The sequence below is a fragment of the Saccostrea echinata genome, unplaced genomic scaffold (assembly GCF_033153115.1).
Source record: "Saccostrea echinata isolate AGI-Se365-2 ecotype Australia unplaced genomic scaffold, CSIRO_AGI_Sech_v1 ptg000007l, whole genome shotgun sequence".
In the NCBI taxonomy this organism is placed as follows: Eukaryota; Metazoa; Mollusca; class Bivalvia; order Ostreida; family Ostreidae; genus Saccostrea; species Saccostrea echinata.
In genome coordinates, this window is record NW_026889756.1 from 1,953,996 (window position 1) to 1,966,184 (window position 12,189).

Below are 12,189 nucleotides of genomic sequence, written 5' to 3' on the forward strand. Positions count from 1 at the left end.
TCACAAATACTGGACTCTCTGATTTATTATAATATATATACATGTAAGAACGGATCGTCAATTAGGACTGCAGGTTTGATAAATTCACAGCATGCATCTTCAGCCTTAATTAAAACGTTGTTTCGAAATATTACACTGTATCTATAAAAGCGTAAAATTAGTATTGACCTAAAGAATATTTTACACCACAGGAGAAATGCTTCCGTGGCACCAGAAGTTTACAATTTTGATTGACAGGTGTAGTGCCGTGCATGGATTTCATGTAACAAATGAAGGGATCTAAAGAAAAAAGTTATTGTGATTGACATTGTAATTAAAACAGAGACAATTAACAGTAGTTTGGCTGTGCTGGCCTTTCTGACATTTGAAGTAAAGTTTAAGAATAACTTATCATTGAAATGAAGTTGTAAAAGTGTATTATCAATTATTTTCATTTTCATCATTGGATGTGCTAATAAGTTTGTTATATTCAAGTCCATGTATATGTACTCCTTGTACATTTATTTTTTTGAACCGCGCGTGCAAGTGTAATTAAATTATAAAATTAAGTTAACATACTTCTTAAATGCATGGCATTTACGTTACACAGTTCTGGACATTAGAAATAATTAAGCTTATAGTGTTGGCGATATTTTATCGTATGCTAAAAATATGTATTACATAAAACATGTATTTTAAAAAATTCAGCACAATATAGCCTTTCAGATACTTATACATACAAAATCAGATTACATATACTATGAAATATTTTATTGAATATTAGGATCTCTTCTCTGTAAACAGGTGTGTTTTGAAGAGGACATTGAAGGCGAAAAGGGGCTCGAATAGCCGCCAGTTTTTTTTTCTTCGGAAAGCTGTACAGTTATTTTGGACGACATATCGCGTACAAGTACAGTGTACAAAACAGCAGTGAAAATAAAAATAATGAACTCAAAGTTTAATTCTCTTCTCTCAATTATTTTGTGAAACATAATTACCAACAAAGATATAAGTTTTAACCAGAGTGTATACAAAGCGACTTTTCAAGCGGTACATGAAAGCGTTTGACGCGTGACCAGGTACGTGTAATTGCTTTCAAAACATGCAAACTCAGACTACAGTATCAGGTAGCACAGGTTGCTGGCCTGTCAATCAAATCAGCAGCTATTGTTTTATTTTTGTATGATTGTCGGGCGGTATGTTATCGATCTTAAACTAGGTAGATTTTGTGGGCGTTAATGGAAAATTGGGTGTTTAATAAAAAGCACATGTACTTGTCATATGCGGGAGTTACAAAACTATAGTCGACAGAGTTTTTCACATAGCATGTTAAAAGTTGGTGTAATCATAAAGATAGTCATTTTAAAAAGAAAATAATGTAAAAGTGTTTAGCAATGCATCTTATTGTTTTCAAAATATATCTCTTTTGAATTCTTTGTCTACAAACCTTGTGTGTCAAGTTAGAATTATCTGCAGAATTAACCACACGCAATGAATCTCCGAAATTAAACACATAATAACACATGATTGAGAAATAAATCGTTTATTAAATACATGTATGCAGTTTAAAGATTAGGATTCATGAAATCGGGGACCTTTATACGTCCTTAATAAAATGTTTTGGATTTAAATTAAATCAAATTAAGATAAGAATAAATGATTTAATTAAATGATCCGGTATGATTTAAAAAATAATTTTCCGTAAATCATTGTGTCAGCAAAATGAATATAGAACGACAATGTTTTGTATATGAGCACTAATAGCTGCTTCCTCGGCTACATAATTAGGTTACATAATTGTAAACAAACACAAAACCCGGATATATGTGGAACGCAGTTAAATGCAGTTAAAGACTGATTTATTTTTTGCTAACTTTTTTTTAAAATTTAATGTAGTGTATGTTTCAACATTAAACGACGAAAAGATGTTTTGTTTACGAACGCAGGTCGCTGGTTCACACGCAATGGATCTCTTGTAATTTCGGCCACAATAATTTAATAAGTATATCACCAACATGACCAACATAGATAAGATGAAATAATTTGAAAGATCCGATTTGACTAAAAAAAAAAAACAATTATCCGTACATAGTTGAGTTTGCAAAATAGATTTAGAACGGCAATGCCTGTTTAGTGTATGGCCACTGATCACTGGATCTAGGTCACGCGTGATCGGGGGATGGCCGGTTACGTAATTATAAACAAAAACAAACCCCGAGACGTATTGAAAATGTGTGACTCAATAATTTGGAGTGAAACCACAGAACACGTAAAAACCTATTTTAAAGTAGTATTAGTATTTATTTTGGATAGGTTTATCATTTATAGCAAGTTTATTTCAGTTATGCGCATAAAGATTTCACCTTCACTTGTCTAATGAAACTAGTTACCTGTATATGGGTCAAGCTTCTAGCTCATTTATTAAAAAAGACTCGAACAAAATAACAAGTTCACGAGATCAATAATATGTTAAAGAACAACTTTTTTAGCGACAGCTATATCGAAATATTTACCGTTTTTGAGTTATAAAACTAAACTTTCAAGGACCCTAGATCCCTAATTTAAGGGACCAGCCCCTTTTTGGAGGTGCCAAATGAAAGACCTTAAAATTGTGCACAACTTTTATTCAACATGTCTCAACAAAATATTTTTAGTTTAAAAGATACATAGGAAAATATGTGTAAATTTTCGCGCTTTTAGGCGTTCTAATTTTTGACCCCTATCTAGCGCCATTTTGAACACAGAAATCAAAAAACAAAAATAGATGTGCACAACTTCAATGCTTCTATTATTTAAATTCGGTAGAATTTCTACTCCAGCTTTTGTAGTCTCGGAGCCTTTATCCGGAAATAAAGAGTCCTAAATTTTCATTTAAAGGGAGATAACTCAAAAGCGGAAATGGATTTTTGACATGTTTGACAGCATTCTGATAGAGTTTTGTAACGTCTATAAACCCTGCAAATTTGAGCAAAATCCGTTGAGAAATGAGCGAGATATGAGGCCTCAAAGTTGGCGTCTAGAAAGGAGAAAAAAAAAAAGAACTAGAGCAGAGCTCGTTGCAAAGCAACGAGTAGGTCTTCCGTTGGAGCTGCGAACAGGAAGAAGTGACCTTGAGTCAAGGTCATGCCACATTCTAAGGTTATAAGCAATCTTATAAGGGGTATCAACTTGCAATGTCTCACCAGTAGAAAGACAGTTAAGGAATGTTGTTTCTCCGTTGATGACCTTGAACTCGTTCAAATGACCTTGCATCAAACCATGACACACTCTGGTTATAAGCAAACCCCATCTATATGTTACCGACTCGACAAGTTAACACATGTTCTTTCAGACCATTCATCCAGTCAAAACATTCTTTCCTTAGTGACTCTAAATTTAATCAACATGGCCGTAGGAACCGAGGGAGGGGGCACGGGGGGGCGTGCCCCCCAATAATTTTGCCGATATATAGATTACTATAGTAGACATAGATACTATAGCTTGTGTCACCTCAAAAAAAACGTCTGATAACCTTCTCTTTTTTTGCTTGTCAAGGAATTTTTGGTAGTTTGTGACCTTTTTTTTTTTTTGCTTGTCAGGAAATTTATGGTAGTAGTGCCCCCTCAACTGTCAACTGAAAATGTATGGCTGCCCCACCCCCCCCCCCCAAAAAAAAAAAAAAAAAAAAAACCTGAATTTGCTTCCTATGGGCCTGATCAAAGCAATGATACACTCTGTATGATATCAGCGATACCCTTTTGTGTGTTTCGGACTTGACAAGTTCACAGTTTGCATTTATTGCATGATAGTGAGGGAGACATGAAAATTTCTTCGCCCATAAAAAATCATATTCCCCGAGGACAACATGAAGATTTCTTCGCCCATGAAAAATCATACTCCCCGAAGGCAACGCCCGAGGGAAATATGATTTTTCATTTGCGAAGAAATCTTTATGTCTCCCTCACTATTATGCAATAAATTGTTTATAATACCGAATTAACCAAAATGCAGGAATTACAAAGGAGATCCAATGAATAAAGCAAACATGCATTTGATGAGAACGATATGAGAGAGATGTAAGTTACAGGTACACCAATAGCTTCGTTTCATTAAAAAAAAAATTCCTACGTGACAAGTTTGTGTGATCACACCAGTAACATTCAAACACCACCATTACATTTTTACACATTTAAATCGACACAATCAATCAACGATAATATGTTGACGGTGCGACCGTTGGGGTGAGTGCATTGTTCACTTAATTTTAAGATCCGCCTCTTCAAACAGCACGAGACATTTGGAACGTCTAGACTGTGACGTCTCATGACGTATGTTAGCTGTATTTCCATAAACGAATTTTGAAAAGTGCAAACATTTTAACAAAGAACGTTTAATCTACTATCTGTATGCAATTCCATTAATTAAGGTGATTTTTTGGGGTGAATTTTTAGTTGTTGTTACCGCGCGAACGAAGTTAGCAGCGTCGCTATAAACAATCTAACTCCTCACTCGTTTAATTGTGACGTCACAATCGTGAAACACGACGTTTTGTTGCAGGGCAAACATGATGGACACGTGACTTTCTCGGCCAATCAAATTCTATTTTACTAGTGATTTTTCACTTGTAAGCTAGTTTTCACAGAGGTATAATAAACGTTTTTTTAGACCATACATCGAAATAAATTATCATAATTTCTATAGTCGTAATTTATTAGGTTCAACTCACTGCTTTAAAGGATCATTGTAAATGTTTTATGCCCGATTTGGATACTGAACAACGTGTGATTTTTGAATCACTGATGCCCCATATGGCATCTTATGGCAAAAGTTAAAAGTTTCTCAAATGCAAGTCAAACTCCATGGTCAAGATCAAAAGATAAAAAAAAAATGTTATTACCCAAATAAAGGTCTTGAACAAAGAATATACTGTGAAATATATACTAGTATGAAAGCCACAGCAGCAACAGTTTAAAAGTTATGGCCAAGGTTAATTTCTTTAAAAGGTCAAACTCCAAGGTCAAGGGATCATAATTGTTTGTACTTGAGGGAAGGTCTTAATTGTTACAAGGAATACACATGTGGTATTAAAAAAGCCTTAGCACCAACTGTTCAAAAGTTAAAACCAAGGTTAAAGTTTTTCAAAAGTAGGACATACTCAAAGGTCAAGGTAAAATGGTCAAAATTAAAGGTATACATTGACAGGCCTTGCTACAAGAAAATTACCTATGTAATATAAAAGCCCTAGTACTAGTCATTCAAAAGTTATTGTCAACGCTAAAGTTGTTTAAAAGTTGGTCAAACTCCAAGGTCAAGATCAAATGGTCAAACATATTTATACCCAAGGAGGAGACTTATCACAAGGGATACAGATGTGAAGTATAAAAGCCATAGCACCAACTGTTCGAAAGTTTTGGCCAAGGTTATAGTTTGGTAAAATTTTGCGAAAGAGGATCAAACTCCAAGTTCAAGGTCAAGAGGTCAAATATGTTGGTACCTGAAGGAAGTCCTTGTTACTAGGAATACACATAAGAAATATGAAAGCAGTAGTTCCAACCAATCAAATTTTATGGGCATAGTTAAAGTTTTTGCGGACAAAGAGGCTAACACAGTCTAACAGACAAATAGACAGGTGGACAGGACAAAAACTGTATGCCCCCCGGATCTTCGATTACAGTAGCATAATAAAATATCGGCGACTTTGGGTTTTCGCATTGGCCTTAAATCTGAAAATCCAAAGGATTACAAGGTGCATTACGATACGCTTTCACATCATGTTCTATAACCCAGAGCATATTGTCTGCAAAGATAAATATTTAATTCAGTATTTAATTAGCTATGCATAATTATCTATGTTGTTTTAAAAAGGAAATATAAAAAAAATATTTGTTTTATATTTTTCGATGTAGAGATATACAGAAAATGTTTTCCAATTTTAAGTCCTATCGCAATACACATTTTTAAAAAAAGTGTGTGTTGGAGGGGGGGGGGGGTCATTACATTTTTGCTGGGATTCGCCTATGTATGACCGTAGAGAAACAAAGAGTGGGGAGGGTGCAAGCAGCAACTAAATCAAAATTTACATATTAAAACTACAACAAAAGACTATTTTCAGAAGGTCTGCCCCCCCCCCCCCGTACAATCCGTACAACGGACCTGTGAGAAAAATACTGATCCTACATTCAGAGTCCCAGGGCACCAGGAAAGAGTGGCAAAAAGAGAATATCGGTTTATTTCAGTCTATAAGTCGAATCAAAATATCTTTTCCTCAAGAGTCTTCTTTCTTTGAGTTCTTCCCAGTGATCGTGTGATTTATTTCATTTAATTTACGTTCTGTACTGGACTTGGAAATTAAATGAGGACATCTTTAGGTTCCTGAGCTGGCCTTGAAGCCCGCAGAACAGATTTTCTGCTTTATGATAAATTCAAGTGATATGTAATTCGGTATTAATTTTGTGTTGATTTTATTAATGTTAATTTCATCAAGAAATATGAAAAATTAATGTTTTAACTATACATAGTGAGGCATTTTTTGTGTGGAACGATTATTTTGGGGTTTTCACGATTTTTTCATATGGTACACATGATGAGTAAGTGCAATAAATATAATTTGTGGACAAAATGTCCAACAAGTCCCGGGGTTGAATATCGGGGGGGGGGGGGGGGGTCTGTCCACAAGTACCTGTTGTTAAGCCCGTAGAAAACAATTTCAGTTTTCTTGGGAAGGGGGGGGGGCGAATAGAAATTTCCACCGGTACTTGTACTCGATTTTTTCCTATGGTACACATGATGAATAAGTGTAATAAATATAATTTGTGGAAAAAAATGTCCAACAAACATTGGGGTTGAATTTGGGGGGGGGGGGGGGGGGGATCCTGTCCACAAGTACCTGTATAAATTTTTTGATACATAAACAGAATTTAAAAGCATGTATTAGACATCTTTTGAAGGGGAGAGGGCACGGCCGTAATTAAAAGTTATAGAGAGACTAGGAAGGAATGAACTGTCATTAAATTTTGGCTAAGAACTATTACCTAAACTCTTCACTTTCACATTTTCAATTACAGATTCTTGTTTTTAAAAAGCTATACATGTACATTTATATGTATCTATTAGATGCATAAATTATGTTATTAATCATTTTATCTTAAAGGAAAAGTAAAAATCTCAATCAAACTTGTTCCGCATATTATGCTCTCTGATTCATTACTCAACAGATGCTTCATATACATGTAAGAAGGGAAGACTGCAGACTGCAGGTGTGATAAATTCACAGCATGCAGCTCCAGCCTTAATTCCAACTTTGTTCCAAAATATTATTATTCAACGCGAAAAATTAGAATTAGCCGATAGAATATTTTGAATCACTTCGGAAATGCTGCCGTAACACCAGACTGAGTTCACAATATCGAGTGATTTTGATTGACAGGTGTAGCGCCGTTGTGCATGGATTTCGTGTAACTATACATGTACTGCAGATTGTGGTTGAAAATAATAAACAAACAGATCTAAAGAAAAGATAGTGTATACTGTACATATATTTGTTAAGAACCAGTTCATTCATGAAACGAATTTAGTCGTATTATGTGGGCCCATGTTAGATTTGACAGGTTGATTTACTAGTAGAAATTCAATGGACCACAGTCATTTAGGGTATTCCGAATCACCCCGCACATCGCGACTCTCGGTAAATTACCTTACCGCTGTACCTCACACGACACATGCACAGGTGTGACAACCAAACAGTCATTATTAGTAAGATCTATACTTATTGCATACAACAAATAAAGAGGTAAACATAATGCGTTAACTAAAAGAATTAATTATTTTAATTCATTAACTTCCTATCCTTTTCGAAGAAAATACCCGTGTAGAAACGTATTTCTCATCGATGTCGTGGCGTTGTTGGTGGATGAAACATGGCATATAAGGTATCGATAGAACGGCAATTTTATAAGCTTTTGTGAGTATTATTTGTTTTTTATAACACCTCAAAAATATACTAGTTATGGCCGCATTTGTAGCCCCCTACAGTTTCGAACCTCGTGTGTACATGCCCCTAGCCAAATAAATTGCACACGCTACATGTATACTTGTTATATGTCAGATTATTATTTTTTTTATAACATTGTTTTTCTTAAATGCAAGGGGTATGAAAGTAATGATTTGACAAAGCAAGAGCTACAATAAGACTATCCCGGGTCCCGGTATACACTTGATCAGTGTTGATCAATGTTCATATGTACGAGTACACGTATGCAAATAATTCGATAGCTTTTGAAGATTTCAACATACATTTTTGTAACACGCATATTTGTAATAACCACTTTATATACAAAACAAAATTTCATTCTCTTATATGGTAATATGGACGTCGTAATAGATCTGACTGAATGCTTGACATGCCTGTTTCAAAAACGTTTCCTAAGTTATCTTAAGATATGCCTAAGTTATAACTTTAGAAGTTCCTAAGATTTATCACAGCTGTATCGCGAAACAATCTTAGCTAAAAAAAAATTATAAGTCATTTCTTAAGTTGTGCCTTTAAGGACTAATAAAATAACATTCCCGCTCTATATACAACTCTCAGTATGGTATATATTTTTAGATTCAAAGAGGAAGGGTGCGAGGATTGGGGATTGCCCCCACTTTTAAAGAATTTGGACACAAGTATGCTTACTTTTGCGAAGTGTGTTGCTAGATCCAAGCATTCACAGACACACCCTTTCAAGCCATCTTCCCTTCCGAGCACACGATATTTGTATTTTAATTTTTAAACATTGTTCTAGGTGTTATATATTTACTTTATTTTGTTCTTATAAGGTATCTACATGTAAATAAAATTTTAAACTGAATGCTTCATAGCGAACACATGCGAGTTTATATTTTTCAAACAATCTTTGCCAATTACTACACTGCATGTACACGTTAGTTGTTTGTGCGGTGTAGAGCAACTATCAGAGTACACAATGTATTTCAACATCGAGGTGCCCGCGGCTCTCTGTGGCACCGTGTATGTAAACGAGGACTGGACTACAACACTTAAGACACAAAGCGGCAGAGATGGATGAAACTGTTTGCTATCTTACAAAGACTTGAATTATAGTACATTTGAAGGAATTTTTATTTATGTTAATGTTTATTTAATTCTATAAATAATAAATGGACATTCACAAGAGTGATGGTAAAAATAATATGTGCGTAGCATGCGTAGTAATTACAATTATTTACCGAAGCCCCCATTCAATTACAATTGCAGATGAATTAAAATACAACAACACGGGATAGAGCAACTTTTTTTTAAAATGTATTATGTGTGAACAGACAAAAACAGCGATTAAAATTCAAAATGATTTTTGCACCAGTGTTTGGAATTAAGATTATAAAAGATCGGTAAAGTAATCTTACTGATTCGATATAATTAAAAACATACCTTTCCATTAATTAATAGATCTTTGTACAAAATTGACATTATACGCGATCACAAATACTAGCTTTGTTTATGGCCACAGGTGGCTAGTACACTGGTGACCTCGATCAACGGCGTGGGATTCGCGCGTTGGGTTACATAACTAAACATCGAGCTGAACATGGAGACCGTAATATGCATACAGCTAATGATCGTGAATTATTCAATGCATACAGTTTAAAATCACTTACAAAGTTTGTTGTAATAATAAAGGTAGAAAGATAGATTTAATATTCTCCGCTTTTGAACACTATTAATCTAATTTAAAAAAGAAGAAAAGAAAGACTAGTTGTAATAAATGATTTAATAGTGAACCATAAACCACGTTTTAAACCTTATTAAAAAGAAAATTAACATTAAATACCGCAGGGTATATTATTTATAGCAAGTCTGTTTAAGTTATACACATGAAGAGGTCTGATTTCCTTGCCGAATGAAAAACGTTACCTGTTTACCTGGCCTGTTTTCTAATACGTATTACGCAATACCCATGGTATACTCGAACAAAACAACATTTTCATTAGATCAAAAAGGTGTAAAAGAACAATTTTGTTCCCAAGATCCAGATCGAAATATTTACCGTTTTTGAGTTATAAAGCAAAACCTTTTAAGGACCCAAGATCCCTAATCATAGGGGCCAGCCCCTTTTAAATAGTATGATGTGAAAGCCCTTGCAATTATGCACAACTTTTGTTCTACATGTCTTAACAAAATATTTCTAGTTTTCAAGATATAAAGGAAAATATGTCAAATTTTTTGCTGTTTTCCGCGTTCTAACTTTTGATCCCTCTCTAGCGCCATTTTTAATGCAAAAATCAAAAAACAAAAACCGATGTGCACAACTTCAATGCTTCCTCTTTTCAATTTCAAAGCGTTTTGTGCTCCAATTATAACCATTTCTGAGCCTTTGTCTGGAAATTGGAGGCATGCTAAATTCAATCAAAGGGGAATAACTCGTGAACAGAAGGTAATTTCCGAATTGTATTACGGTATTCTGACAGTGTTTTGTAAAGTCTAAAAGCTCTGAAAATTTGAACAAAATCTGTTTAAAAATGAGGAAGATATGAAGCGTCAAAGTTGGCGTCTAGGAAAAAAAAAAAAAGAATAGTAAGAATAATCTTAATCATCACAATCAGTAGAAGGTCTTCCGTTGGAAACGGAAGACCTTAATAAGAATAATCTTAATCATCACAATCAGTAGAAGGTCTTCCGTTGGAAACGGAAGACCTTAATAATAATCTTAACCATCAGAATCAGTAGAAGGTCTTCCGTTGTGACGGAAGACCTTAATAAATGAATGAATAAATAAGTCAATAAAATAAATTCTCCAAAATTGTTCTAAGAAAGACGATGCATGCACATAAAGTTTTTAATCACACGATTTTTATCGCATTAAAACATTGCAATTGTTGCCGAACGCTGAAGTATAAAAGATATTGTTTTTAGTTGGAAAATAAAAATGTTTATTCTTATTTGATAACAAATCAGAGAAAACTTATGATTTATAAAATGAATTAAAGCGGTTGTAACTTATATTCATATATATATCTCCGTGTCAAGGCGATTTCGTGTAAAGTAATGAAAAAAAAAATTAATTACAAAGGTCAGTGGACGTTTTGCATTCATACGCTCGTATTTTAAATTTTTAATACAATAATATATTATGTGTCATTTCTATTTTTCATGATGATTTATTGAGCAGACTTCTACACGTATCTCTAGATGGTCGTGATTATACTCGGACAAGATGATACAAAGATACATTATTCATATTATTTGTTATAAATTCAATTTTCAGAACTTGATATTTAAGTAATATGGTGTTATAGTTTTTATTAAACAGACAAATGAGAGAGAGAGAGAGAGAGAGAGAGAGAGAGAGAGAATAATATTCAGTTTTAGCCCCCCCCCCTCCTTTCAGGCTTCACCAAATGTTTGTACCTATATCAAACAAAAACTCTGAATTTTTTTTCTAAATATATCAGACAGTGAAAGTAACTCTTTTTTTTTATCAACAAATCATATTCATTTGTTTGACAGTCATACTCGTTTTTATTTTCCTGCTTCAAGTTCACACGAAGTCCACGTGCTTGTCCTGTCAATCAAAATCATTCGACAGTGTGCAGGTGTGAAAGTTTCGTCACATCGAAGACGAAGTGCGAGTATTTCCAACAAGTTATAACATTTATTTTTTATCATTTCTAGATTTGATTCCAACATTTGAATAATAAATTAGTAAAATACATTGGGCATTAACACTTGAATGTGAAACATACTTTCTGCCAATTTCAAATACCACCGCCGACACGTGTACATTTTGATCTACTATTGTTTTGAGACTTTTTTTAGATGCATGTTTGTTTTGAGACTGAAATTTTTGTTCTAAAAAAGACCGTAGCTTTTTTTTTTAAATGTTAATTAAAATATTCTGGAAATACGGTACTGACTAAGTAACCGATTTAGGGGGAAGGGGGGGGGGGGTATTAATCATATCGAATGGCAAACATATAAAATTACGGTGAAGAAAGATTTTTTTCTCAATAACTATAGACTTTACATATTACAGTAGAGAAATTCTGCAGTGCATTACATTTTAAATAAATATTTCCTTTAACCACACTATCAATTTAATTCGTTCTAAAGATAATAAATTAACAGGATATCCGCAGTACTATGTATAACTCTCAGAACTAGTTCTATTATATTTTCTGTAGTAATTGAAAAAAACGTATTAGAAATAAATATTTTCGTAATTTTGCTGCGTA